The sequence below is a fragment of the Bombus vancouverensis genome, chromosome 14 (genome assembly GCF_051014615.1).
Source record: "Bombus vancouverensis nearcticus chromosome 14, iyBomVanc1_principal, whole genome shotgun sequence".
In the NCBI taxonomy this organism is placed as follows: domain Eukaryota; kingdom Metazoa; phylum Arthropoda; class Insecta; order Hymenoptera; family Apidae; genus Bombus; species Bombus vancouverensis.
In genome coordinates, this window is record NC_134924.1 from 11,137,840 (window position 1) to 11,165,756 (window position 27,917).

Genomic DNA, 27,917 nt, shown 5'->3' on the forward strand with positions numbered 1-27,917 from the left:
ATGAATTGAATCGTTCAGCGACGTAAACGAGCCGCGCGCTGACCAACGAGCAATAAAAAGAGACACTGTTGAAACGTGAAATAAAAGCCGGAGGAAAGACTTTTGTTTATGACCTCCTCTATCCGCTTAAAGCTAACACTGTCTTGTTCAATGAAATTTTTAGAAGCTGTCATAAAATGATGTCTATGAATTTTTAAAGAAGTCGAGGGTTGTTTTGCAAGCCAGGCTGTAAATTTAAAAATTCCAAAGGGGAAAAACAAGAGATTTATTCAAGAAACTTTAACTGTATCGAAAAGGTCACCAAATGAAATTGTATACCTAAATATCTTCTTAAATATATAGGCAATAAATATTATTTTGTATATTGATTCATTTCACCCTAATTATAGTAAATTACCGCAATTATTTAATTATAGTATCACTTCACATTTGTTCACAACAGTTCTTTAGTAATTTCAAAAAGAGCTTTGATAGCTCTAGTTGTTAGATATTCTCCGAAAAACTATTAGATTTACTAAATTGAAATTTCGTTCCCTTCTCCCATCCTTTTTTCTGATACTAGTCGACGCGTTTCTCTTACACTTTATTCGCAATCACTTTGGTAATGTTCTTGGAACTACCTACAAAAGTTCGGTTTTCTTTTTTCACTTTCTTTTTATTGACTAACTCGGTACGCTTTGTATTTTATAAGTGTGACGGCGCGGACGATTGCGTTGCTTGCTGCGACATTGAGAATAAAACAAAGGATAGTCGAGTAGCGGATCTGCGAAAGACCATTTTTCCGGTCAGGAGTCGTGGCTAGTTATGAACCTCTGTAAAAATGGAAACGAAAATTCCCCGGACGGAAATAAAGGTAAATTAAAGTACAGGTGGCAGGTTGTTTGTTGTGTAACAGCCAATTACCGACCCTCTGACGTTGCTGGTCCCGTCGATCGTGCCAGTGGTTGTAGCATCTTTTCCCACCGATCTTCTTTGACCTTGGTCCTTTATCATCAGCTTCTTGGTGTCACGCGAACCAGTCCTTTTCCTAAAAAAATGTCTTTATTTGAATATTTCAGTGACAACATTATTTATTGAATACTAAACCGTCCAATAAGGCTATGTTTGTTTAAATGGATACAACTTCACTTTAGGTAATTACACTGATTTGTTTTAAATTTGAAGTAAATGTTATTAATTTCTTACGATAATGTGACAATTAATTAAAGTAGACATGTACGTAGAAAACTGCGATATAAAATTTCCTACATAAGTATCTAAATACTTTTGTGTACGTATCCTGTGTCATAAATGTATCCATGTTTTATTTTCTCGTGCTATTTTTTTTTATAGACGGAATTTAAAAAATGAGCAAATAAACCACAATAAAGTGCATTCCATGTGTCACGTAAACGTTTTTAGAATTCGTTTCGTCGTATCCGGATTTGCTTGTAACAGAGAGAGAGAGAGAGAGAGAGGAGCCAAGAAGCAGGATCATAGCTGTTTCTTCGCTCGATCCGGACACACAACATTAAATCTTTATTGTTGGCAACAAATGTTCTTCCCTTTGCATTTCCCTCATTTCCCTTCCTCTGTAAACCCTATCTCCTTCCTCTTTACCTTTTCCCCTTTTTTCTTTTTTATTTTTTCCTCCGCATCTCGTCACTGTCCTCACGTAAGAGGATCATTCTCGCGTAGTTTTTATCTTCCACTTTGTTCCCATCCCTTACGCCCCTTTTAAACCAGCCAATTCGCCTCTCGAACGAGAAAGTGGTCTGGGACGAAATGCAGGAAGAGCGTGGAATTATCTGGTTTCTAGCGGATAGCCAGTTATCCAGGGTACGATTACGCCCGAGTTATGTCCGGATGTCCTGCCGACGTCGAGCGCCACTATCGTCTCTTTTTGCGCCAGTCGCGAGAGTGAGGAAATTGTTTCGCTCACGGCCACTCCACAGTACATCCAAGAACAGACGATAATCCGAAATTTCATTTTTCCTTCTTTCCCTTGATCGTTTCGTTGTCGTGTCGGATTATGGACCAAGTGAAAACGCCCCACGGTTAGTCAGACTATATTTAACGCATCGTATGTTTGAGATTTTCCAACGGAGAGGGAAATTGATATTAATTTGGATAAGTAACACGGACATGACGGATTAGAATTTAATGTCTGATAATATTGCTACACATATTTTTAATTATAACTATATTTATTCTGAACGTGTATTAAATTAGTAATACGTATATTTCGCGTGGATGCCGAAAGTAGAACGTATCGTGTTTGGTCAGGCGTTAGATGATAATATCATTTAAGAAGCTTTTGTTGTTCTTAATTATAATCGTATCGGAGAGCATTAATTTTATGTTCAATGATACGACATATCTGCAGTATATATATGGAATATATCGTATTTGATCAAACAATAGATGTCGTTCTATTGTACAATGCACATTTTATTTCAATCCAATATTTTCTTCTAAGAAATTTTGTTTCATAACGTCGTTACACGTGTCACGAGCCTTCCACCAATAAAATTTTCTTTCTCTTCGTTTTTCTACTTTTTCCTTTAATTATGAATAAAGTACCAAACTTTCCCTTCAAGAAAATATACTTGATCTTGATTAATCTTAAACCAGCAATACTGTAACGAATGCCTCTACTATACATCGCTTTGTTGAATTAATATTTTGCAATCCCGTCAAGTAGATTTGTATTTTATAATGGGAAAGACGAGCTTTCTCAGAAGTTCAAACACAGCGTTCGTTTATTTTTTAATATATCGACAGAGGATCAGGCAATAGCATCGTTATCGGTCTTTTTCCACTTCTTTTAACTTATCGTCTTCTAGCAACGCGCATTACGAAGATGCTCGAGAGGATGAATGTTCGAGTCGATGGCCCTCGATGTTGAAGTGGATGAAGGCCTGCGGTACATAAGCCTGGTCCATTAATCAGGTCGCAAACGGCATTTCGCAAGCTCAGAGCTTGCGACTCGAGCTCTCGGTATTGGCTAGTCTGCCTTTTCAGAATTTATAGAGGCCTGACGAACGTTGATCTTCTTACGATAAGATACCGTGTCCCTCGAAATGTAGTCATTTTTTCCACCGATTCTTCGTTATTGATGTTCGAAAAAATATTACTTTGCCCCGGTTCGGCTATTTATCGGCCTTTATCTTTTGATTCGATATCGTCTTTCGCTATTCGGTTGCCAGACCTAAATAACCCGACGAACGAGTTAAAAAAGAAAGAAGGTAAGTTATGGTCGTCGGTATGAAACTACATGGGATTTTTAATTTTCTGTTCAAGCATAAATACGTCAGATTCTGATAACAACGTTTTGTCAGTCTTTCCGTTATGACGGGATAATTAAATCTGTTTTATGTCTCTATATACTCACAGTAGGCTTCGTAGTATCATTTATATTAAAATATAGCCGCGAATAGAATTCAAATGGAACCAAAATCGAGATTTCTTTCACTCTTTGAATACCATAATGAGAGCATTGGAAATTTTATATATGTTATGTATCGCGTACGCTTTGTATATTTCGTACATTTAAATTTCTCATAAACGTATAAAAATCCGCGGTTTAGTTATCACTTTTGTAATTAAAATGTTTAAGTATATCAGAAATTATAGATAAATAATAAATCGTCGTACTGCAGTATTTGTTTTACGATAGAAATACATCTTGACGAAATTAAGTATGTGTCCAGGCACTTTTGAATACTACTGTATCTCTGTGCACGATTGAACCACATTGCATCACGTAATAAAAAGCACGCCACAGTTTTCATCTGGCTGTCTTCTGCGGTTTCATTCATCGCACATAAGCCCGCAATTTGTTAGTCTGCGGGTGCAATTTTGTCCTTTCATTGCGCTACTCTCTTCAAGACGGTGTAGTAGCGACCGTATTCCTTTTTTTTTCTCTCTTGTCGACGAAACAATTTCAGGCAGGGCTTTACACCGATTTACGCGGTTGAGGGACCGGCGCCTCTCTCGACGGGTTCGGCTCGGCTATTCCGCAGTGCAGTCCAATACCGTGGATCCCCGGAATTATACGAAGAAGGAGGAACTATTTATCAGGCACGTATACCGGGACAGGCGTCCTCTGCGTAATCCAGCAGGGAACACGAGAGAAGCGGACAAGTTGCCATTGTTCCAACAGCTCGAAACTCCGCGAACTCGTGGATCTCCGACTCCGTTTGCAGCCATCGTCCTTCCATCCCGCTGTTTCCGTTGGCTTTGCCCAGTCCCATTGTGTCCCATTCCTCGGATGGCAGGACCAATAGACTGAGATATAGGGTCGTCGTACGAGCAGCTTGACACGACTAGCCCAAACGGAACCAAAGACCGCGAATCCAGCTGATGTTCTTGTTTCGAGGCTGCCGCTGCTGAATACCGCCACTTTGCCGCTTAATCGTGGTCTTCGTCTTCATATTGTCTTCGCATAAATGGCAGATTCCTCTGGTAAACCTTCGAAATGCCACGCAATTCGTGATACCAGATGCCGGCAACCCCGATTATCACGATAAATCGCGCAATTGTCTTTTTAAAAGGTCGCCATATCGGAACAACGAGCAATGGCCTGGCCATGAAGGAATTTCGGGGCAAGCCGCTTCTATTCCGTCGAGCAGGCTAATAATGTTGTCGGAATAGCTACTGGCACGGGTCGAAGGATTTAAGTAGTTGGGTATTTCGGATTGATCCAAGACTGGTAATATTTTCTATCGTTATTAATTCAGACATTGAGAACAGATCGATTTAGTAATATCTTTTAAATCATATAAAAGAAACGAAAATAATTTTGAACATTTATTTTGAGAGCAAACATCGAAGAAATCTAATCACATCGTCTTGAAGATTCTCTCAAACTATATCGTCTACAAGGAAAATATTTTTTGATTTATCAAAAACCATAGAGGTGATCAGAAAATTATGCGAAGTAAAGTACATCTATGTGTCTTACTTGAGTCATTGTAATTTCCTTATTCCTATTTTGCCTCCTAAAACGTTTTTCGAAATCAATATTTTGAGTTTTTATAAGCTTTCTCCGTATTTCCATCGAGGAAAGCTTTACTTTATTCGATAATAACAATAAAAACAAACAATAATTCTATTATCTAATCGTTCAATTACCATTGCACGATATAAGAGTTTGTTTCAAGATTTATTACCCAATTCGTCCAACTGGCGTATGTATCTTACTGAATAGCTCCCTGAACAATCCAATTTCGCCAGTAGGTCAATCAATTTACATGATTTGTTTCGAGGAAGATAGCCTTAACTAAATTGTATTGTACTGAAGTTTGCTCAAAATGTAAACACAAGTGCTTACCTTGTTAAGGTTTCCGAGCCATTGATTTATCATGGAACCAACAAATCTTATAATTGCTTTCGCTTATAGCGGGTCATTAGTAGACATATAGCGTATAGTCGATACATTTTTATACTTATCTGCAAATTTTATTTTTTTTTTCATCTGATTTATTTTCGTATCACAAAATATAAATAATATAATAATATAATATTATAATTTAGTATACACGTAGTACACATAAAAGTACGAGGACATTGATTTTAATATGTCAGATATGGCAAAGATTTAATGCCATAGAACTTTAATGAAAGACTGTAACAATTTTAGCGAACCTACGATTCAAATGGCTTTTAAGCGTACTGCCGTAATCATAAGCGCGACTATATCCAATGGCTGTCGCCGTTTAACACATTAATTCATGGCTGTGATATACATATATTGGCTACACCGTTTCCACTTACAATTACAGACTTCGAATAGTTAACAGTTAATACTGCTGTGAAATAAGGTTATTCTGCGGTGCAGTGTTCATGTTAGAACACGTGGAAAAATGTATTCCCAAAGGTCGATTCGTTTCACGCAAAGCTTTTTCCATGTTAATTGTTTCGAATGTAGGTATCGTGTGCTGTTTTGAAAATACACGTGTTCCACGCGATAAAGTAACCGAAGATAGGAACATTCCCACCGTGTCTGTTCCCACGTCGAATACACGCACTGTCGTTCGTTTGACAAAGTGATCGTAAACGCGAACACACTTTTATTGTGCGTACAAAGCAAACGCGTCAAGTTGGTGTGATTCCCAAAGGTCTTAGCCTTCCACTAATGCATATCTGAACTTTACCGGTAGGGTAACGAGAAACGTCAGGGAAACGAAGCTTTGTCAGCAATCTATTTGCTCCGATCTTAACATAAACGAATGGTAGTGGAATCTTGTTGATGTTAATAGACAATTCAATATTAGAATGCAGTTTCGTTTTTATAAATAAAAGATCGCAGAAGACGAATATTTCGTTGATTAAAAGAAAAATATTAAAGTCAAGTATTACGCAGATTCTGTATGGTACGAGATCTTTTATTATTATTATTATTATTATTATTATTATTATTATTATTATTATTATTATTATTATTATTATTATTATTATACCGATGATGCTTTTATTATTTTCTGTATAATCGGAAAGTTTAGAAAATCTACGTTTGCTTTGATTCAATTAATTACGACAAGAGATTTCACAGATACGCCTGTAAGAACTGTATGGGATAGAGGAACTTCAGTACGACTGAGAAGAAACTTTTGCCGCGAGAATAATTGATCTTGCTAGACGTGGAAGACGAATGATCGTCGAAGTCCGACTATTGAAAAACCTAAGAAACGCTGACAAAGGAGGGAATTTTTCAATGAAATTCAATTAGTCCGACAATTCGAGGATATCTTCGCACATCTTTCTTTATAAATGATTTGAGTGCCCAATAAAACTACTTGAATAATGATTACATTAAATTCAAGAAAACATTGCATTAAGTAAAAATAGAAGAAATCAACTCTGTCTTAAATAATATTCGTAGTCATCGTATGCAGTGACTTTCAAAATTGTTGCAACATCGTTTGAAACTGAACAGTTTCTTAAAAATTGAACCGCGTGACTTCGGTCTTTTTTTTTTTGAGAAGTTAGAAGCATTAATTTACTAGACGACGTATAAGACAATTTTCTAAAAATTGCAATTGGTCGGAAACGCGAAGAAAGAAGTAAAAATAGTATTTTCAACTTTTGTCATCTGGACTTGTAATGAAAATCTCAACGACACATTTTCCACAATTATATCAGTTATATATTGCCTGCAACAGATATTTGCAGGTCATTGTGTTTTTTTTTTAAATTAAAATTATCATTTTAATTCTATATTTTCACATATTCCATCATACATTGCGATCCTTAATTTTCTATATTTCTATAGGATGAAAGAAATCTAAACGATGAAACCATGATTGAAAAAGCTCGTGCGATCCTCTGGTTCAAGTTAAACGACAAAGCAGGATGAGCATCACAGAACGAAATTTGTCTCGGAGGAATAATCGATCCTAAGTAGAAACAAAAGGTCGTACGATGTTCCGAGGTCGAGATCATGGAAAATTATTCCACGTAGCGTCTGGTAGGACGAAAGATATTTCAAACACGACGACCGAGTCTTGGTCAAGTTTTTCAATTACGAAATACACGTGTCCAGGACGTGCACGGAAGAGATATAATTGAAGGAAGACCAGGCTGGATGAAATGATCGATTATCATGCGTTGTTGAGCAACCGTCGCTCACTCCGGAGTCTCCAATTACATCTTTATCGGACAGAGCCATACCTGCGCGCCACTACGATACATCATCTTTCCGCTGCTAACTCATAAGACGAAGTTTCGAGGTTGAGCAAAGATTTATGCCAGTTGGCTCGAGCGACGGAACGAACTCGCAACATGTTTCTCTCGAGTTTTCCTTTCTCGACTCGAGCATCGTGCGAGTTCATCGAAGAAATCATTCCTCGCACAGTTGTTGGCTGAATAGCCTCTCCTTGGGACCATCGACTATTTTTCGTTGGAATTTCTTTCGTCGAGAGGAAGTCAAAGATTGTTAAAGTCACTTGATCTTAATGATAGCTATTGTGTTTTTGTGTCTTCCTTTCTCTTTGATATGATAATTAGAAATGGAGCTTAAATGAGAGACGATTAATGTAAATGAAGTGTAACTGTTGAATAATGGTGGCTACTAAATTTAAATAAACGATTATTCCAATTTATTTCGCTCATTTACAATCTGATTTTCTCCGTTATATCATAAGAATACGCGCTATATTATATATTCTTAATGAAAAGTGGAAAATAAAAAGTTCCGATGTATTTTTAGAAATCACGACAATCGATGCAACAATTACGCCATACAATTGATTTCATTCCTCATTACAGTACTTCTAAATGATTCTTCTTTCTTTAAGTCCATTGTATCGACTTTTATTTAAACGATAAGTCATACTCTATAGAAGAACAGTCGCGCGTAATTTACCAAAATTCCTCCAATAAATTATGAACAACGATAAGGTATCATAAGAAGATCCAACTACTTGATTTTTTCTAAAAATATCTCTTCCTTACACTCTGCACGTCAAACAGGTTATGGTATACGAAAACGGCTATTTTACGATTGTCGTGCATCTATTTACTGATTCCGATCAGTATGTGTAGAAGAATGATGTACGTTACCATCAAGAACAAATTAAAGGAATGGTAAGCGGGTCTAGAAATGAAAGTAGAAAGAATCGCATTCAGATTTCTCATTTGTTTTTCAACACGATTTCTCCATGCTGCGGCCTGTGCACGATTCATTTTCCTCTGGTACGAAATTCCTTCTTCCCTCTGTGTCGACAAAATGTACCACGAGCAAGATATTCGTTCAGGAATTTGATAGATGCGAAATGTACGAGCAACGTGAACCAACGAAGAAGCGTTTTGGTTTTACTTTTATTCGCAACGAATTCTCGTCTTGGCTGTGATTTTAGTATACGGAAAGCATTGAAATTCTAGATGTGGAATTAGTTGGTGTCGCAGAAAATATCAATTACGAAAACATAAATAGATAGAATTCAGATAATAAAAATACTAGTATATTTTTTATAATTTCTTTTACATTATATTAAGTGTAAGGATCTTGTTTGTATTTCTTTAACAGAGCGTCACTTTCGTATGATTTATTCAATCAACCATGTATACATTATTTTGTTCTATTATCCTCTGCAAATGGACCGAGTAACTTTTTATTCCATCGCCTCCAAAAGTTTGATTTTTTTACTAGATGAAAAATCCAATATGCATACATATATTTTTAAATCCGTTAAATTAAATAACGATTATTTGCGGACAAAATTTTCTAAATACTGAAATAATTGATATCCCAATATGAATAGTATTTGTCATCAGATAATACGAAATATCGTAAACTCCAACGAAATATAATAATTATAGTTAGAACAATAAATATTCACTAAAATTTTGTCAGTCCTTTTATCGCCGCTAGCTACCATTTTCTCTATTTGTAATTCGAAAATTATTTACATACGACGAATGAAATTTAAACGTTGGAGAAGATTTCGTACTGTATGCAACACCGGTTGTTCGAAGATTAACGTGCCACTTTCAACAAGTTTATGAAGCAAGATCGCCCCGAAAGAGTTTCCCTGTGCTACAAGGTAAAAATATATAACATACGTTTCGCACTTTACTAGAACGAAATTGTACTTTTCTCTGTGTCAAAGTTAAAAGATCACTTTAAATATTATTATTTAAAGCAAGTCATTAATAGGAAAAACTCGAAGAAACTTGTCAATAGTGTATTGAAATTAAATATTCGACTCGTTGATACGTTTCATCCATTAAATATTATTACTAGAATTAATTACGATAATCCTTCTGTATATTTGAAAAGACTTTCCTAAAAATTACAACAGCCAATATTAAGCCAATATTTCTAAAATAAAACGATCCCGCCAAAGTTTATCTCTTACGTGATTGCACGACAGCTTTGAAAAATGAACTTTAACGATAACAAAAAGAATATTCTCTGTCGATCTTTTTATTCGCAATTTTCTAACTAAACGACATCTTACTAAAATTAAACAAACTTCTATCGTATATTTATGAACTTTAGAGTATCTACTCATTTTCCATTTATAACATCATGTACATGCTTTAAGATGAGTCTACCTCGACTAGAGTTTCCTGGCAAACTCTTTTTACTGAAACTGTTCGATGAACCCTCGTTGTCGTCAAAAAATTGTCAACGACGCTAATTGTGGCGCGATTCAACGCACGGAGCGGCTCGTTCACGCGCTCGCTGAACCACGTCGAATCCGCGAGGAGAGTAGATCAAACGAATGGGGCTACTGCGTCATTTTGAGTCCGTCTAGATGCATGCATTTCAGATTATGCACTCCGCTGCAACGCTGCCAGCGATCGTCGGCACAGAGGTGCTTCCATGACTCATCTTCATCCATGATGGGCGACATTTTCTGTGGCTTCAATTCGCCTTAACAATGGCGGGTACGCGTGAGCACCGCTGAGGTAATCTAGACTCTATTGCTACTATCAGGACCGGCGATCAGGGTTGCTTGTTTCTCTTTGAACCAACCGGGTCAACTGGTTGCAGTGTCAACACGCCGGAAGTGCTCCTATAACGGTCCCCTTCACGAGCCTCATACTCTCCTCTACGTCATCCTACTCTTGCAATCTCCTTTTCTTCATCCTACCGCGCCTATCGCCCAATGCGGAGCCATCATCGTTGCACAGACGAAGCTTTTTTGTCGGAATATTTTTTTCAACGAACCGCCGCATGCCTTCGCTCAGCATAAATTTTCAGTAAGCGTATTAAGCCTTTTCGCTTTTAGGTTGCGTGAAATTTGCAGTTTTATGTCTTCTATTTTTGTTACTTGCCATATGCTGGCGAAAGTGTTTAAGTGCACGAGAAGCAGAAATAGAAATAAAATTAGAAATAGAGAAAGAAATGACGGAAGTAGAAGTAAGACTAGTGTTGTATCGATGTCATAGTGTTGTATAAATATACTTGAATAAAATAAATAGTTTTAACGAATACGATTTATACACTAATTCATGCGAAGCTCGTATAACGCATCAAGAACGTCGGAAATATCACAATAAAGGTATGTATGGATAAATTACACGGGCTGAATAATTATTTGAACACGTAGGTAACTCGTTATGGTTAGGAACACCTCGAACCGACGCGGAGGCGTTGAAAAATTTACAGGCTGCAAGATTAATGTTCGCATAAATGGGAAAAAGGAGTAGGCGGAAAACACGCTTGTACAGCGATACGAAGTGTTTTATCAAGTTGTATGCTTTTAGACAAGGGATGAGCAACCGAAGAACTCGTAGTAAGCTCTGTGAGTCTGAACGATTCGCTGGCAAATGTTCTCAGACTATCTCTGTTTCCAGTCCCCTGCGACAAGCGATTTGACTTCTTGAAAGTAAATATCCCAACAACCGGACGATGCGGTAAGTTAAAAGTGGCTATCTTTATGGTTGCACTGTATCAACGATTCAAGATCGTATTTATCAAGAAATTTAATGAATTTTCCCTTGAAAATCTACTTATTTCGTCGAATCTCGATAAATGCAAATCAGACGTTTGTATCGATTGTCACGAATGCTGGAAACTTTCTGAACAATCTAATATTTTGTTTCAAACTGGTCACAGCTGGTAAAGAAGAAAATTCTTCTACAATATCTGTTAGTAACAAAAATAATGATGATGTTTGAATGGAAGCTTTTTTATATCGTTCCTAAGATTATATCATCTCATTAAGTAAATAATTTTATAAGATATTAATGATAAACAATTTCAAAGAACGTGCACCATTTAGAAGAAAGTTTAAAGGTTCGTTGTAATTGCGAATTGCTCGCTAAAATTACGTGAACTGAGAGAGAAATTAAAGTTTAGCTCAGCCACGCGAAATAGAAACCGTAAGTATCTTGTTAATGTTCCTTTTCTGAGCGTTCCTCGCTCGAATTTTTCATTTCTTTTCTATTACCGAGATGCGCCCAGTTCCAGAAGGATCTGTATGCAAATAGGAAACAGAACGAGTTATATTCTTTGCACTCCGTTCTGGTTCCTCGTGGTTCTTCCATTAATTACTCGTTCTTCCCTTTCATTCCCTTTTTACTTCACATTGCACGAAACAATGTTTCTCTTATATCGAAAATTATAAATATTAAATGTTTAGGAATGTCGTATGCAGTAAAGTACACTATTTTATATCTCGCTATTAATGTATCTTATATGACACATGTTTTCAGTTTTAATTAAAAAGAAGATTAATTAAGTTCTAAATTACATTGAGGAAAAGATACGTGCTAGAAATTAATGTATTAATAAATATAAAGCTCGCTATTTATTAAAATTATATACCAGTTTTCAGTACCCAGAATAGGATAATTATCTTCCATTTAATTTAACGTTATAGAAAATGTACAAATATTGTTAATTAATTGAATTATAATTATTCACAGTACTTAAATTGTTGTTTCAAATCGTACCATATCTCGAATACATACATAAAAAAATCAGTAAATAATCGATACATCGCTAACACTTTACCCATCATCATCTTACAATACATCGCTTTACCCCGAAGCTAAATATACCCAGGCTACGAAACATCTTTCATATTTCATTTTATTCAAGAAAATACCCCAATCCTGTCATAAAATTGGTGCTTATATCAGAACGCACGTATCTACGTCATAGCTTTTGCAAATCGATTATTATTATTCAATCTGGCTGTTCAACCTCGGTCATATTATATCGAGGACTTTCATCGGCCACTGACTCGTGTCTGAGAACACTGAATCGTAGCCAGAGTCTGATAGTAATTCATTTGCCTGTTTTCCAACCCTAGCCTCTAGGCTACGAACGAATGGAAGCTCGAGGCCTCGACCAACGTCCAACCAACCAATCATCTTCCCAGCTAGAGATAGCTGCTAGTTAGCTGGATGTTCAAGCTCGCCTGGTTATTCATAGAATGTGTAATTGCAGGGCCCGCGGACGATTCAACGCGGGGACGTTTGTCCGTCATTTAGTTTGCTCGGCTGGGAAGACAGGGGCCCCTCTCTGCTCACCTGGCCGGCTGGAATGGAGCTTGTCGTATTTGCCATCTCTCTTTGTGACGTTTGCTTCGCTTCATTTCCCACTTTGTTGAACTACGAAGACGATGAGCAAAGCTAGAGCGAAGCTGAACGCTCCGAGGAGGCATACTACAGGTTGGACCAACGGAACGGGTACAGGAGCCGGGCTCGTTTCAAAGAAAACGAGGCTAGCATTTTAATGAGACACCACTGCCAGGGAGAGTAGCTCGCGAGAGACCGGCAAATAGATTCGCTGATATCCTTCTTTTTCCAGAAACCCTCTCCTAACCTTCAAATGCCTCGTTTTCATAAACGGACGCACGGAATCGCGTGAATCGTTTGCGTCTCCTCCTCTTCTTCATCCTGCTCGTCTCTCTTTTTCTTTGCTTCTCGCGCCATACCATTTCCTCCGAGTCTTTCACCGCGTCTTAAATGCACGCCCTTCCTCTCTATACGACCGACCGACCAACCGAACGAACGCTTCGTATTCACGTGTCTTCTCGTGTGCCCTCCGAATGCTTTTCCGCCTGTGCACCGTTAATGATTAATGCGAATTCTCGGATATCTTTAGAAAGAGAAAGAGTGTATGTATGCCAACCGAAGAGAAATCGCACATGGATGCTTCAACTTTGATTCGAAAGCCGTGTCCCTCTGAGAGATCGTTGCCTTTTTCTGGCTCCCCTGGCTCTTGCCGATTCGAACGCAAGATCGATGGAGTACGAAGTACATGTTCCACGAACATGTTCGCTTAAAGCGTTTCGAAGTGATTACTTTTCGTTTCATACAGGTGAAAGAATTCTCTGAACGGAAACGTGTACGAGGCCAGTTTGAAAGAGTTCCGAGATTTCTTGGATCTTTATATCAGAGTATATCATATCCATCGATGACCGATGAATGTTGTTCGCTATCTTCCATATGTATCAGACTACTTTAACGAATTTGTCATAATTTTATTACAAGTTTATGATAAATTTTGTTTGTCATATTGTTTGATTTATTTAAAGCTAAACATATTTATCATGATCAAACTAAACGGGATACTGTCCATATAAGCGTAACCAGTTAGAAATCCCCAAACGTGGTATTCCTGTATGATAGATGAGATCAGGATGCGGAAAAACTTCCTCGAATGGATAAATTTAATAGCGGTGCTGCCGCAAATGCAGAGTCAAATAACTCATTCCACAACGAGCTGAAAACTCCGTTGTGATTGCGTTGTACGAACAACCCGACCGGAGCTTTTCGCCAACGGAGAACTGAATGGAATTAATTCAACGGAATCGGGATCGTTAAGGAGGATTAAATCGTTTTCACGACGACGACGACGACGACGACGACGACGACGACGACGACGACGACGACGACAACGACGACGACGACGACGAAGAATCCACTCCATAATCTCGGCGATGGTCGATATCGCGATTTATTTGATAAATCAATGGGGTGGTTCCTAAATTGTTCGTTCACCTTGATGTAGGTGGCCGTGAGGCAATTAAGAATCATGATTAACGATCGTGCCTGTAACTCTTAGGAAAGTTAGGTTTGACCTGAGTTTCGTTCAAAGTTGACGATACTTTGTTCGACTAACTATACACCAGTCGCAGAAATTATAGAATTATGTTTCGAGATCTTCTAATTGTACGTCAAATATTATATTATTATCAATGTTCATGATTCAAAAAAAGATTAGCTGCTTAACGTTTGGAATAATCAATTTCTGACGTGTATCGAAATATTTACACTATATAAAAATTACGATGTGTAAATAAACTAGTTGAGGCAACCTTAATTTTGCTAAAAATATCTACATCAGTCAGAAAAAATTTCCTTTATCTGGAATGAACAAAAATTTGAAATCAATGTTTACAGTAATTTTAGAAAAAAGAAATAATTTCACTTTAAGCTTATCTCGATTTTCTGTTTTCTTTTTTCGCTGTATTATAGATATAGTGTATCGAATAAAATGTAAGCAACTCTTACAAATTCTTAAAATGATATAGTTATACAGCTTTGGTTTATTACAAATGAAGTAATTTTTCGGTCGTTTATTCCATTCGTAAAATACAATTCCAATTCAGGTAAACACGCACAAAGGCATTGTTATCTCGCTTAAGTCAAACTGCTAACCCAGTAGAATTATATTATCAGCATTCCAGGCCGTTAATAACATTTTCAGGGCAATTAGTCCGCTCAAGGTATCTCACGACTGTTATATAACGTGTTAATAACCGCTAATTAAGTATTTGGGAATGCCATTATAAAGTTAACAACGTTCGAGATGTCGTCGTTGACAAAGAACATCGTGAAAACTGAAAATGATTCAGTTTGGAATATCGTGGCCTGGAAAGCGACCGTCCAATCTAAATTGCGATATTTCCCGCGAAACGAGACAAAATTCACTGTCGGCTTGTTGCTGAGCTAACGAAATCTACCGTGGAAATTCGATCTGTTTTTGAGTGATTTGAGACAAAACAGCAAGATACAAAGTTTGTTCCATTCCACAGAGATTTAGAGGCTGGATCCACCCGAATTCTCTCCAAAATTCGAGCCACCTATGACGCGAATATATCTCAACTTGGTTCGCAACATGAAATCACATTTCGACAACTGTGAAAAATAGTAATACGTGGAAATTTGTTTGCTTCATTGAAAAAACAAAAATGCTTTATGACAGAATCGTGAGAAATAAAATCTGTGAAAAGGTAATTATACAGATTCTTTCCATCCGTATTAAACAGATTTTCCCATGATAATTTAATTGTTTAATTCTAATTCTGCATAATTTTACGATTTTTATATCTTTAAATAAGTTGCGATATTTCTTCATCTTTCTCCTCAGCCTTTCGCTGAGTACAGACAACAACTTGTTGATCTATTCTAGTTACCTAGTATTTTGTGCTATTAGGATTAATAAGCCTATTCTCATAAAAGAGTCATATATTACAATTATAATATAATTCGTAATCCAATCCCGTATAAGCTAATAAATTCATTCATTTCTTTTCGTTGCTTCGTGCATCTCGAATAAACTAAATATTCTTAAGAAAGGATTAAAAAAATCCAATATATCAATGACGCCGCCGCAACGGTTCAGGCACGGTGCTCAGAGGCAAGTAGTACACTCGAGCTAAAGCCATCGGTAAATACTCCCTTCTCCGTCGAATATTCCTTCTCTTATCAGATGATGCAGCTTCCTTTAAACGTTGTATAACTGCGCTCTATCTCAAATCATAATTCCCAGCCTCAGATGAAGTCGAAGAAGCACCCCCTTTGCAGATGGAATAAAGATGGGAAGCTATTCGGCAAACAGGAAATGTCTGCGTTCCCAAGAGTTTCTATGACTTCTCATCCGAGTCTGCTTCCGGCAGGCAAACGGTCTCTGATATCTCCATCTTTGTTAACAAACCATTAAAGTTGTACCGCAGTTTGCTCTTGCTCATTAAGTGAACCTTCTTCTTCACCCTTTTCTAATCTTTCATCTACCTTCGCTTGTGTTTGACGCGCTTAACGACAATCCATGACTCTTAATACAAAAAAAAACCATCCCTCGACCTTCGATTAATAACTCAAATGTCAAGTTTCCATTTTTTCTATAGCAAAAGAATCAATTATTGGATCCAATCTAGCTGTTTCAATAAATCTCTCGATACTCAAGATTTATTTCGATTCTTTTCGTTTGTACGAAACGTCAGACAGGTTTCGCTAGAAGCTTTCGTAATATTAATTTATACAAAAGGGATTTGTTCTGCTTCTGACTGTACAATGTGTTATAGAAATAGCGGACGATGTTTATAAAATGTAATTTGAAATAATGAAATCCAGCATACCCATAAGGTGTCTTTCATATTGTGTCTAAGCTAAAGATATTTTTTAACGTTAGAAAAGTTTAATTGGGTCGATAATGAGCAAAAAGACATAAGGCGATTAAATTTTATTACCAAATTTCCAGTGTTATTTGTTTTCGTAGGCATTCTCAGGGTGAAGAACATGAAACGCGAATAGAACAAAGATCTGTCATTTGATATATTGATTTGCACTACTAGCGTAAAATTATATTGTCTACTACTTGAAAAATACTATCACTGTTTCACTGTCTTCGTGTATGCAATTTCATTGCGTCTTATAAATATCGCTCACTTTTCTACCACTCCGTATAACGTAATTGAACCGGATTCTTTCTGGGATGAAGATCGGAGAATGCAATAAATGGAAAACCCGAAAGTACCGACGAATTATTACATTTTTGTGTAAAGCACACAGTCCATTGCCGTGTCTACGCTTTTTAACGAAATTGAATGCTCCAATCCTCTCCGATGAAATTTTTAAACTGTACTTTTTGAAATAAGTCGAATGACCAATATTTGTTGACTCAATTTAAGTAGATAGTACGAGAATTATTAAACGGAATGGTTTCAATGATCAATGGTCGCTTTATTACAGTACCAAAAGATCGATCTCCCTAAGAATTTGAGACACGTAATTTCCTATGACCCCTTAACGTTGACCAGTGACCAACTGGAAACATGTAAAACCAACGTGTAGTATACAAAAGGAGGTCGATACAGTTAAACAGGAGGAAGCTTTCAGCAAGGCCACCGAGGCCACCCCTTTTGGTTCAGCGCCCCGGAATTCAATAAGCCGCTTATTCCGGCACGTAATGCGGTAAGCCACGCGGAAAAGTTTACGGTGTCTGCTAGTTTCGGTACAGCAGTGCCTTAAAAGTAACGTAGGATATAGGGAGTGGTTCTCCAATGTGCAGCGCCACCCCTTTACGATGCACCGTGTAGCAGTTGATAATATCTGGTAAACCATTACTTCCGTTTTCCGGGCGGACCCTGTAGCTTATCTTAAACTGGGAAGGCGTACGAGGAACCATTTAGGAGATTTAAAGTAAACTACAGTCGGCTATGAGCCAGCACCCACTGGTTTTCGTTCTGTCTTCTATCCTTCTATTCTTTGGTTTTTTCCAGAGTCCGCCTATCTTTCTCCCCTTTCTTCCCCCCGTTTCGTCTCATTTCTACCATCTTTTATGATTTACCATGGTTTCGTTCGTAGCTGAAATAATTTCACTTTTTGTCGGCTAGGACTCGATCACTGTCTTGTTCCGCTGCCACTGATTTACAAATCAGTATTACGAGTATTATAACGAATAACGCCCATGTATTATACCGTAGGTGGAAACAATATAAGTGCTTATGCACGGATAATCAAAGAAAGTTTTGGTCGCTCTAAGATTCTCGAGTAATATTGCATCAAAACGCTATATTGATTCTAATATTCTATCAACATTTTCATTTTTAAATTTCATTACATTTCTTACATATAACACACTAACATTATAATTTTATTTCCACCCTATAAACACGCTTACACATATATTACAAATAAAAACAAATAGACAAATAATAAACAGACAAATAGACATTGTCGAAGTTTCTTCGGTACGGTACGGGAATGCAGTCTTAAGCAAAATCCTAACAGTTTCTATATAGGGAGCACGATAAACGTTCGACAATTCTTCAAGTCCAGTTACAAAAGACGACACGAAACATCCCGAGGGTTGTTCGATTTAACAAACAGATGGAATTCGTAGCAGCGTCCTAGCGAAAATAGTATCGACAGGGAAGCTTCTCACAGGGGTTAGTCCTTAGAGATTGAAGAACCTCCCTCTGAACAAGGGTCGCTATCAAGAGCCAAGCGAAACGCCCACTTCGTTCAGTGGAAACATAGTTTATTTGGGTAAACAATATCTGTATTGGTGAGTCATTGCTATGATTCATCGTGAGAAAGTTAACAGGCCGTTTATATTTAGAAGAGAAAATGTATATATATATTCGAGTTTCCCTATTTGCAACTAGTTTGATGGAAAGTACTAATTTATTTTTATTTGGTAACTTCGTAACCATAAATAGCTAGCTACGTTAAAAAGAACATACTTACACGTACATACTTCTTAGGCACAACAAATCTTCCACAACTACAGGAAATTTTTGAATACTTTGCAAACTTTGTTCGATACACCTAATTCAATATTTCGGTATCTGATATCTGAAACTTTGATCAGGAGGAGGAATCATGACGCGTGGGAGTAAACGTTCGATCCTTAGGATGAACACACAGGGGAATCAAACTGCTTCTTGCCACTACCTCATTTCATCCTACCATATCCCTGGTCCAAGTTTACTATTTGCATAACTAAACTGTTCCAACAGCCGTGGCTGCTGTTGGCGCTCTTTAGTACGGATGCAAGCACTTTCTCGGCTCGGCTACAAAGTCACTCGATGTACGTGCACATGGATGCAGGTGCACATGGATACTGGTGCACACGGGGTCATGTAAAGTCCCAACAGTTTAGACTTCCTCTCCTTTTACCTGCGCCACGCTCTTCCTTTCTTCTCCGTCGCGTCACCGCGGTAAATTGCATAAAGTACACGGCAAATGTTTAGTTGGGCAATGCGCGTATTAAACGTGGAATTATTATACAATGAAGATATTCATAACACAATGTCGCTGAATATCGATACGTAAGAGGTTTGACATAAGGTCAGTCGAATAGCTTCAGCGACTGAAGGATCTAAATGGATAGAAGCTGATTTCATATAGAAAAATTGATTAAACGCGATACAATAAAATGCTTTTATTTGAAGTTTGTCTTTTCAATTGAAAATTAGTATAGTTCGAAACCTTTATCCTATCAAAGTCTAAAAAGTGCTCTTAACAGACATAAAGAATTATTCTATACGAATAACGAAATCGTTCTATAAAGAGCCAATTTATCCGATAAGGATTGGCTTCGTAATAACTCCGTAATTAAATATTCAAATTCCCATAAGGCTGGTTGCATTACCGTAATTTCCAACGCGAACGTTCGTGTATCACCGTGCACAACCACGCTGACCGATTAAGAGAACACGTCAAATTTAAACTCGTTGCCCTGCCGTAATTTTGTTCGATCGATTCCGAAGGAAAGAAAATCAACGACAACATTTTTATGTGCGACAATTCTATTAGTTTTAATTATTGAAAGGTCGCGAAATTGAGAAGCACAGCAGCTTTTGTTTTTATAATGAGCAACATCAGCTCATTATGACAAACTCGAACGAGGCTGTTTTAAGCTGTCTGGTGTAATCAAGGCAGACAATGTCGGATATTGCTCTATCAATCTAACAACGTCCTTTCTCATTCTACTTCCTTAAACTTCTTGCAACTTTAGCCAGTCTTTAGCGACGAACGCTGAACAAATGACTAAAGAGGAGATAACGGATGCTTCCAGATGGTCGTTTGTAAAGAATTGATATTGAAGGGTAAGAATGAGGAAAAAAGATTGTGACGCGTTTTACGTTTGAGAAAGTTTGTAAAAATTGTCATATACGTATATAGGTATAAAAATGAGAATGTAGAGGAAGAAATTAATTTCACGAACGCTTATACTACGCTAAAAAACACAACAACTGTATATGTCGCAATAGGTCATGTTGTAGACGTAAATTTGTTCGATAACAACTATCTCAACGTAACAAAAATCAAATTTCCATTGGATTCTATTTTAAAACGAAAACATAAACCGACAAGTAAATTTACAAAACGGACTGCCATGTACTTATATTACATTTCGGAATTACGCATATTGCAGACACAACGTGTTCTCGCCGAATCATTTAACGTAATTACGCGTCAAGCGTGAATATCTCGTATCGAGATAAGTGAAATACAATAAAGATGCAGGAGACTTATCGCCTGTTCTTGTAGAGTTAAATCGTTTGGACTGAAACTGTGGGAAATGGGTTTGGTAGACAGAGAGAGGAACGGCCGCGAAAATGAATGGTAATTGGAGCATTTTAAAACTCATCACCATCATTTCCTGCAGCTCGTCCATTGTGGCCGTAGCTTGTTCGTTTTATCCGGAACGTTCGTACTAATGAACGACTCGGATCCCGGTTAAATTCGTTTTAAATACCTGATAGCCGCGGCTTTCGCTCGGCTAGGGCTCAAAACAACAATGTTAACAAGCTCCGGTCGACATGTGACGACGCAAAAAGGTCAGGTGGTTTTGGAACAATCGCGTTTTCGCCCATTTCACGCATAGTGTTTTTCTCTTTCTCTTTTTTTTCAAATGTTTCGATACTGCCCAATTAGTATTCGTTCAATCCATGGAACAATTCGTGTTCTCGCGAACAATAACGATGTTAACGTTCCAATAGCTTTCATTGAAAAGCATGCGTGTTCCGACGATTTGGATTCAATTTCAGAACAAACTTTCCCAATTTTTTCTAACACGAATATTTCTCATTCTCGTTTTCGCATCTTTTCTTGGAAGTTCCTTCCTCTTAGAAGTTTTTCGTTAACATGAGTATAAGAAAGAACTGTCACGTAGAATTTATTACGTAATATAAGTATAATATTTTAAATATTTTCATGCGTCTGCATATGGACAGTTTGATTCCATAACACTCCTCCGTTTATTTCTTAATTAACATCTTCCGCAACGATTCTTAAAGTCTATGTAAAGTCATCGATAGTTCAAGTTTGACTTGATCCTCATTTATGAATGTTTTCGGAGATTGAATGGTGGTGGATGTTTAAGCGAAATATATCAGGACGAAAACGAATAAACCATCGTTGATATGTTCTTTATTTTTTATTAGTTTTATTCTTTTTTTCAAATTAATTTCGTATTTAAGTCCATCGTGACGCGAATGAGAAAGCAATTCTATTGATAGATGACTCATAACAGGATGTTTGCACTCATCTAATATCGAGTACTTATTATATTTTTGGTTAAATTAATATTATCATCCATCCGTTTCTATTTGCTTCCTATTCGTGATTCGTAAATTCTATTATGGAAAATACACTATGATCTTGGAAAATTTTATGAGGCTATAAACTTGTCTCACGTTGGATTCGTGACGACAATCGCAAAACTTTAAGAGACATAGAGTTAACAGAAGAAACAAGGATTTATGTGTTAGGCGTTGGGAATTATAAATAAAGCTACTTGGGATTGGAAAATAGTATCCTCTTATTTCTAATATTTATTGACAGAATTCTTTAATTTGCCGAGGTTTATGTGTGTTTATTCAATAAACACTTTTTGTGTATATGTTCAATAAGAGTAAAATAAAAAAAAATTTAGTGAGTTTCATTTCACTTAAAATAGTATTTGAACTTCACGAAGATCCTTTTTAATCGATATACTTCTCAGAAATTTAATATTTAATCCTTTTTATTTCTTTAGAATATATTTAGTACCTTCTAAGCTACTTATAAATTACAAAGTAGGAGCTCTGACAGTATTAAGACACTAGTCTTATAAAAGAAGACAGAAGGTATATATTTATATACAATACCTTAATTTCTAATTTAATTTTAATGTTCATAGCCTTTAAGAATACTATACAAGTTCACAAACGAACTTGTATTCTACTATTTCACTCGTACGAAACACGTATAAATTTTTATTAAACAGGCACATTGATTTATAAAAGGTTCGACGTGACATCGCAGTTTCAATTCACTGTTCGGAGCTATCGTTTTCCATTCTACCATCGATTCGCAAAAGATCTATCGGGCGGGATTGTTTAAAAGCGGCATTATTTCGGTTGGACCAACGGCGATCTAATTTCTAGTTGGACAATGGTCCTCGGGTTCGATCAGAGTCTGGTCCTTCCGTTTCGACCTTATTCTACCTCACCCTACGGAAAACCTTTCGACTCTCCAGTCTCACCCCTGCCCAATATCGACGATAAACAACGCAGAGGGCTGTTCGATGTCAGTCCGCGGATTTTAATTCCAATTTCGGACGTAAATCTGTAAGGGTGTTTACAACCACGAAATCATAAAACTCGGAGCGACGTCATAAATTTAATATGGAACTTCCATAAAGCATAAACATAAACGGAAACGCAAGCAGGGTTGCGCTATGAGAGGGACGGAGTTGGTGGCAATTGTCGAAGGAGGAGCGTGAAACGGAAGTTTCAAATGGGTGGAGGTAGCTGACCTCGCGACCGAGGTGGCAGATGACAACAGTAAGCCAAAACGGTGTCTGTAGTTGGCGGTAGAACGGAGAAAGAGAGGGAGAGAGAGAGAGAGAGAGAGAGAGAAAGAGAGAGAGACAGGTATTGTTAAGGGTGTCGGAGGCCACAGTGAAAAGTTGCTTTGGAAATTAAAATTCGAACAACAAGCAATATCGTAGGAGCGATGGAATTTTCTGCAGCGAGTGGAAACTGAAACAGAGTAATGTACACTGCCTCACAAAAATATTTACTTACAACCATAGAAAACTTTTATGTACGTATTGTAGATACGTATACATGACATACATAATTTTTGTGGGTTCGTTCTATTTTCTTTTTTCGTACATTCCTTCTATTGGCTTCTATTGGCGGCTATATATCTACGTACAGGTTGTAATTTCATTTTCAAACTACCTGTATCCTCTTGGAATGTTCGCAAAGATATAGAAATCACGTTTTCATAAAATATGAACCTTTTCTTATCGAACGCTAGAAAAGTTTTTATTTATACAAAGAATTCAACAAATTTATAAATATTTTGTATTTAATAGTAATTTTACTAATAGTAGAACGGACGATTACCTAATTTTGCCCGTGTCTCAGCTCAGTGACGATAGAAAAATCGCTGACAGGGCTAAGGCATTCGGGTCGAGTAGGTTGTAATTATCGGTGGATTTTTGGGCAGCGCGATCGAACCGTGAGAACGCGCACGCGATCGCTCGTTAATCCGTCGTTTGTATCCGATTAACGATCGTTTATATCTGCATAAATTTTCGAACGCGTACAAATCAGATTTCACGCTGGCGATTGTTTAGGAGCGACCGACGGATTCAGTGAAGCGCTGCGGGGTCTCGATTGTTGGAAGTAATTCAGGGATACGCTGTTCGGATAATGAGCCTCTTTTTCAGGCACAGTGATTAGATTCGAGCGACATGAATAGCAATTAATTGGGTAACAACATAGGTAAGTTTCGAGAACGATCGAAACGCGTACAACGAAAGATTCTATTATCTATTTCACGATGAGAAAATTATGAAAGATTAAAAGCAGAGAAACGTGATTTCCAATAAAAAGTAATCGAACCTGCGAAATAAATAACTCACAAGATAACGTTTCCTGCAAGACGTTCGAAAATGATTTTTCTGCAAAGATAGAAGAATCGTCGGTGCTACTTCAAGTGCAAGGAAACACAATTCTTATCGTGGTGAGGTTCAAAGGGCTTAACGAGTTTCCAAGATTATCTTCTTCCAACCGGACTTCGTGCACGTGTGTCAATCCATTTCTCGGTTCTCGTTATAGTTTCCCCTTTGTATGGGGAACCAGCTTCTTTCAAAGTGATCGTACCACCGCGTAATTACGAGTTCCTTTCGCGGGAAACCGTCTCTCTCGTGTGTATATATCATCTCTGCTAACGAGTCGGTCCGTTGTAAGCGCGTTTGTATCGAAGTCGCGTTGAAAAATCGACGATAATCCTTCCTGAAAAAGCACCGGCAATTTTTTGACATAGGTATATGCGCGCAAGTCACATGCCATCGGTTTTTCCTTTTTTTCTTTTTGTCTCGCTCTTCGCCTTTTTTTTCGCTACCGGGAAATCGTGGCGAGTTCGGTTCGACGGGAAGTGGGTCATCGGATTGCAGTACATTCAACTCCATCGACAGAAATTGGTAAAAATATAGTAAAAAGTGAATTAAACGTAACAAACTGTGTTACATGGTGACGGCGTTTACGAAACAACATTAGATTATTTTTTACGTTTTCGACAGACCGATTTTTGGGTTTGTTTTGAAATATCTCCTGAATCTGAAAATATTGTGTATGCGTGTGTGCGTGTGTGTATGCGTTACGAACTAAAGTTAGATAGAATATTATCATTATCTTATTTAATTTCGGTCTCATCTGCCTAGTAATGGGTATGGCTTACAATACTTTTCATTCGTCCTTCCGTACTTACACTACCTGTCTTACAATCGCTCCTTAATTAATTGCTTATTTACTTAATTTCTTCTACTCCATTACTTACATTACTACTTCATTACTACTATTTTATTACTAACTAACCTACCTACCTTCGGTTTTCTTTGCCTTCCTCTTTCTTTTCTAGTTCTTTCAGTCAATTTACTGTTTTCTCGCAGTATCTTTCGTACGCCACTTTATCCAGGCTGTTTCTTAGTCTCCAAGTTAGATACTCCATACAAGTTAGATACTAATCTCCATAAAATTCTGCAGAAAGAAAATTATTTAGGAAACGAAACATTTTATTATACAAATATTTATATTTGTAGAAAATTAATCGTTAATACAAAATTATTTGTATATGAACTATATAAATATGAATTATTTGTTATTTGAACAATATTTATTAATAGTAGAAACTGAAAAGCCACGAACTAACTGCTTTCATTGTATATCATCCCAGAGGAGAAGAAAAATCCTCGAGTCGTACGTCGCGACAGGAGCACAAATTTCATGAAATTTCTTCGTCGTTTAAGCTAGCGCTCTGCCATAAAGTGTTCGCAATTTCTTTGCGAGCGTTGTTGCGTGGACTAACTCTGTCAAGAACGATTTTCTTCAAAGAGTCGCGTGTTTTTACGAAGCGAGAACCTAATCGTTGATGTAAGAAAGATAGAAAATAGTTGAAAAATTAGCTTTAAGATGAAGAGACGAGAAAGCTCTCGAGTACCGACGAGTTTCCACATGTCACAAGATGTTCACCTGTTTAATTAATGCGATACAGGACCGGTCATGGGAAATAAACGTTGCGAGTTAATTCCCTCGCGAGTCATTCTATCTCGTTTCTGTTGATTTTCTCTCTCTTTCTGTGTCTCTTTGTCGCTATTCTTTGTCGTTCATGGCCTCTTCCTATTTTTCTCCTTTCTCTCGTTTGTCGTTTTCCTATTGGCTTCTACTTTTTTCTTAATCCATGGCGAGAATTATTCCGAGTCGATGAACGCGCGCACAGATAATCGGATTTATCGACCGAGACAATGAAGAATACACCTGGAAATAGCGGTGTCCACTTTCCATTCGGTTCGTTCGCCCGTACATGATTTGGTTTACGTTTATGTCAGCATGCCCGTGGCCTAAATTTTTGCTTCGACTCGCACGATGTGGCTACGCGCCAAAGAATCTAGTTAATGTGGTTTTCGCCATGGTTTATTGAAAATGATCTGTCCTTACACGACAACGAACAACATCAAATAATGCTCGTAATTCTTCGCGTAATCCTTTTCATTATTTTTGTTATGTTTGTCAAATATATTCAATGTTAACAAATATGTTTTTAATTCGTTTATTAAACAGCCAGTTTCGCGGTATGGTGCCCTTATCACAAAGAATATTTTTAATCTCTCTCGTATCCCTCTGTGTAATTGGTTCCCTTGGTTTCGTTTTGGTCATATTGAAGGATTGTATGCTTTTGAAATCTTTCTATTTTATGATCATTGCGAGAATTATGTTACCATTACACGTTTTCATGCATATGCGCACACACGTACCATGGTATTCGATATTTCGAAATATTCCAGCAGATATCCACTAAAGCCTATCCCAAACAGATCAAAGAGACATTATTTTCTATTGTGCCTTTCGATGCAAATAATCTGTATTGGATTTTACTTTATTTATTGCAAATAAAATGAAGCGTAATCCGTGTGAGCGCAAAACACGTGTAACAGAGAGAAAGAAGGGGCGAGAGAGATAGAGGGCTTCTGTATGGTTTTATCGGGTATTTGGTGTATGAAAAAATAGAAGGGCGACAGGAAAAAAGTTGGAAAAGTCAGAGAGACACCGATTATCGATTCACCGCAAACAGAAAGATCTCAATAGTCCATTCGAGTTCGTGATCGTTATGGGAATGCTGGGGATAACGCGTTTGCAAATACCAACGGACACGGTGTACCTATTCGAATAAACTGCTTCTCGTCCTAGATAATTTGTCACTGCGAAATCCACAGGGATTATTTGTCGAGCTAATAATGTGGGTCCACTGTCCCTGCCCGCTGTGCAAACGATAAAATCAGCGAAAATGCGCCCGCAACGAGTAATTGCACGCGCAAGTATCCATGTTCGCATCTTCCTGTATAATTATCAATGAAAATCAACAGTTATATCGACAATAATGCACGTCCATGTGCTTAACATTTATTGTCATCTTCGTTTTCTGTTATTTTTCTTTCCTTGCTCGAAATAACAGTCCACGCGTGAAATGTGTCGTTAGTTATGATTCGTGATTATTTTCGTGAAACGTTTATGGAAGAGAAACGAAGAAATGTTCAACCATAGTGAAGTTCTTCAAAGTTAATGTACTATAATAGATCAAAGCATAAATATAATTCCGAAATGACAATTGGTTTTCGTGACAATGTAGCAAAACCTTTGATGATTTTATCGAGCGCAGTGCAATTTTCTAGTGGCGACTAAGACCGTGGGACAGTCAAATGACAATAGCTGATCAGTTTAGAATATTCACATAATACAATGTTGACGATTTAATCCGGGTAATAATTAAAACTGTAGCGTTAAAAAGAAAAAATGTACATTTTCGACGACTTTATGGTGTACAACGCACTTCTTTAACTATAATTGGGACCATAAAACAGTCGAATTTGAAAGATTTGGTATACTACGTACAAGCAGGCAGTATTAACCTTCCATCGAAATAAACAGAAAAATTTCGTTGAGAAATTTTGTTATTCTAAGACAAATAATTGTATGATGCATCGATTCATCCGTAGCAAATGCGTGAGACTCAAAGTATCTGCTTGACGATGTGTATTAATCAAATAGCTGAACATTCATTCTTCTATGAATATCTGTATCGATATCAGTTAGTATTAGTTAATTTTTTAAAGAAACATATTATTATTGCAGATTTTGAAATATTCCTAAAAATAAACTACGAAAAAAAACAGACGAATAATT

At 37.2% G+C, this 27,917-nt stretch overlaps 1 long non-coding RNA gene across 1 annotated transcript; it reads right to left on the reverse strand.

Annotated features, from left to right (window-relative positions):
- Positions 1-256: 256 nt before the first annotated feature.
- LOC117157003 (uncharacterized) lies at positions 257-27,711 on the reverse strand. The gene is made up of 3 exons (XR_013060093.1): positions 25,064-27,711; positions 908-1,027; positions 257-812 (listed from the first exon to the last, which is right to left on the reverse strand). It is a non-coding gene; the product is annotated as an uncharacterized LOC117157003 (long non-coding RNA).
- Between the last annotated feature and the right edge of the window lie 206 nt (positions 27,712-27,917).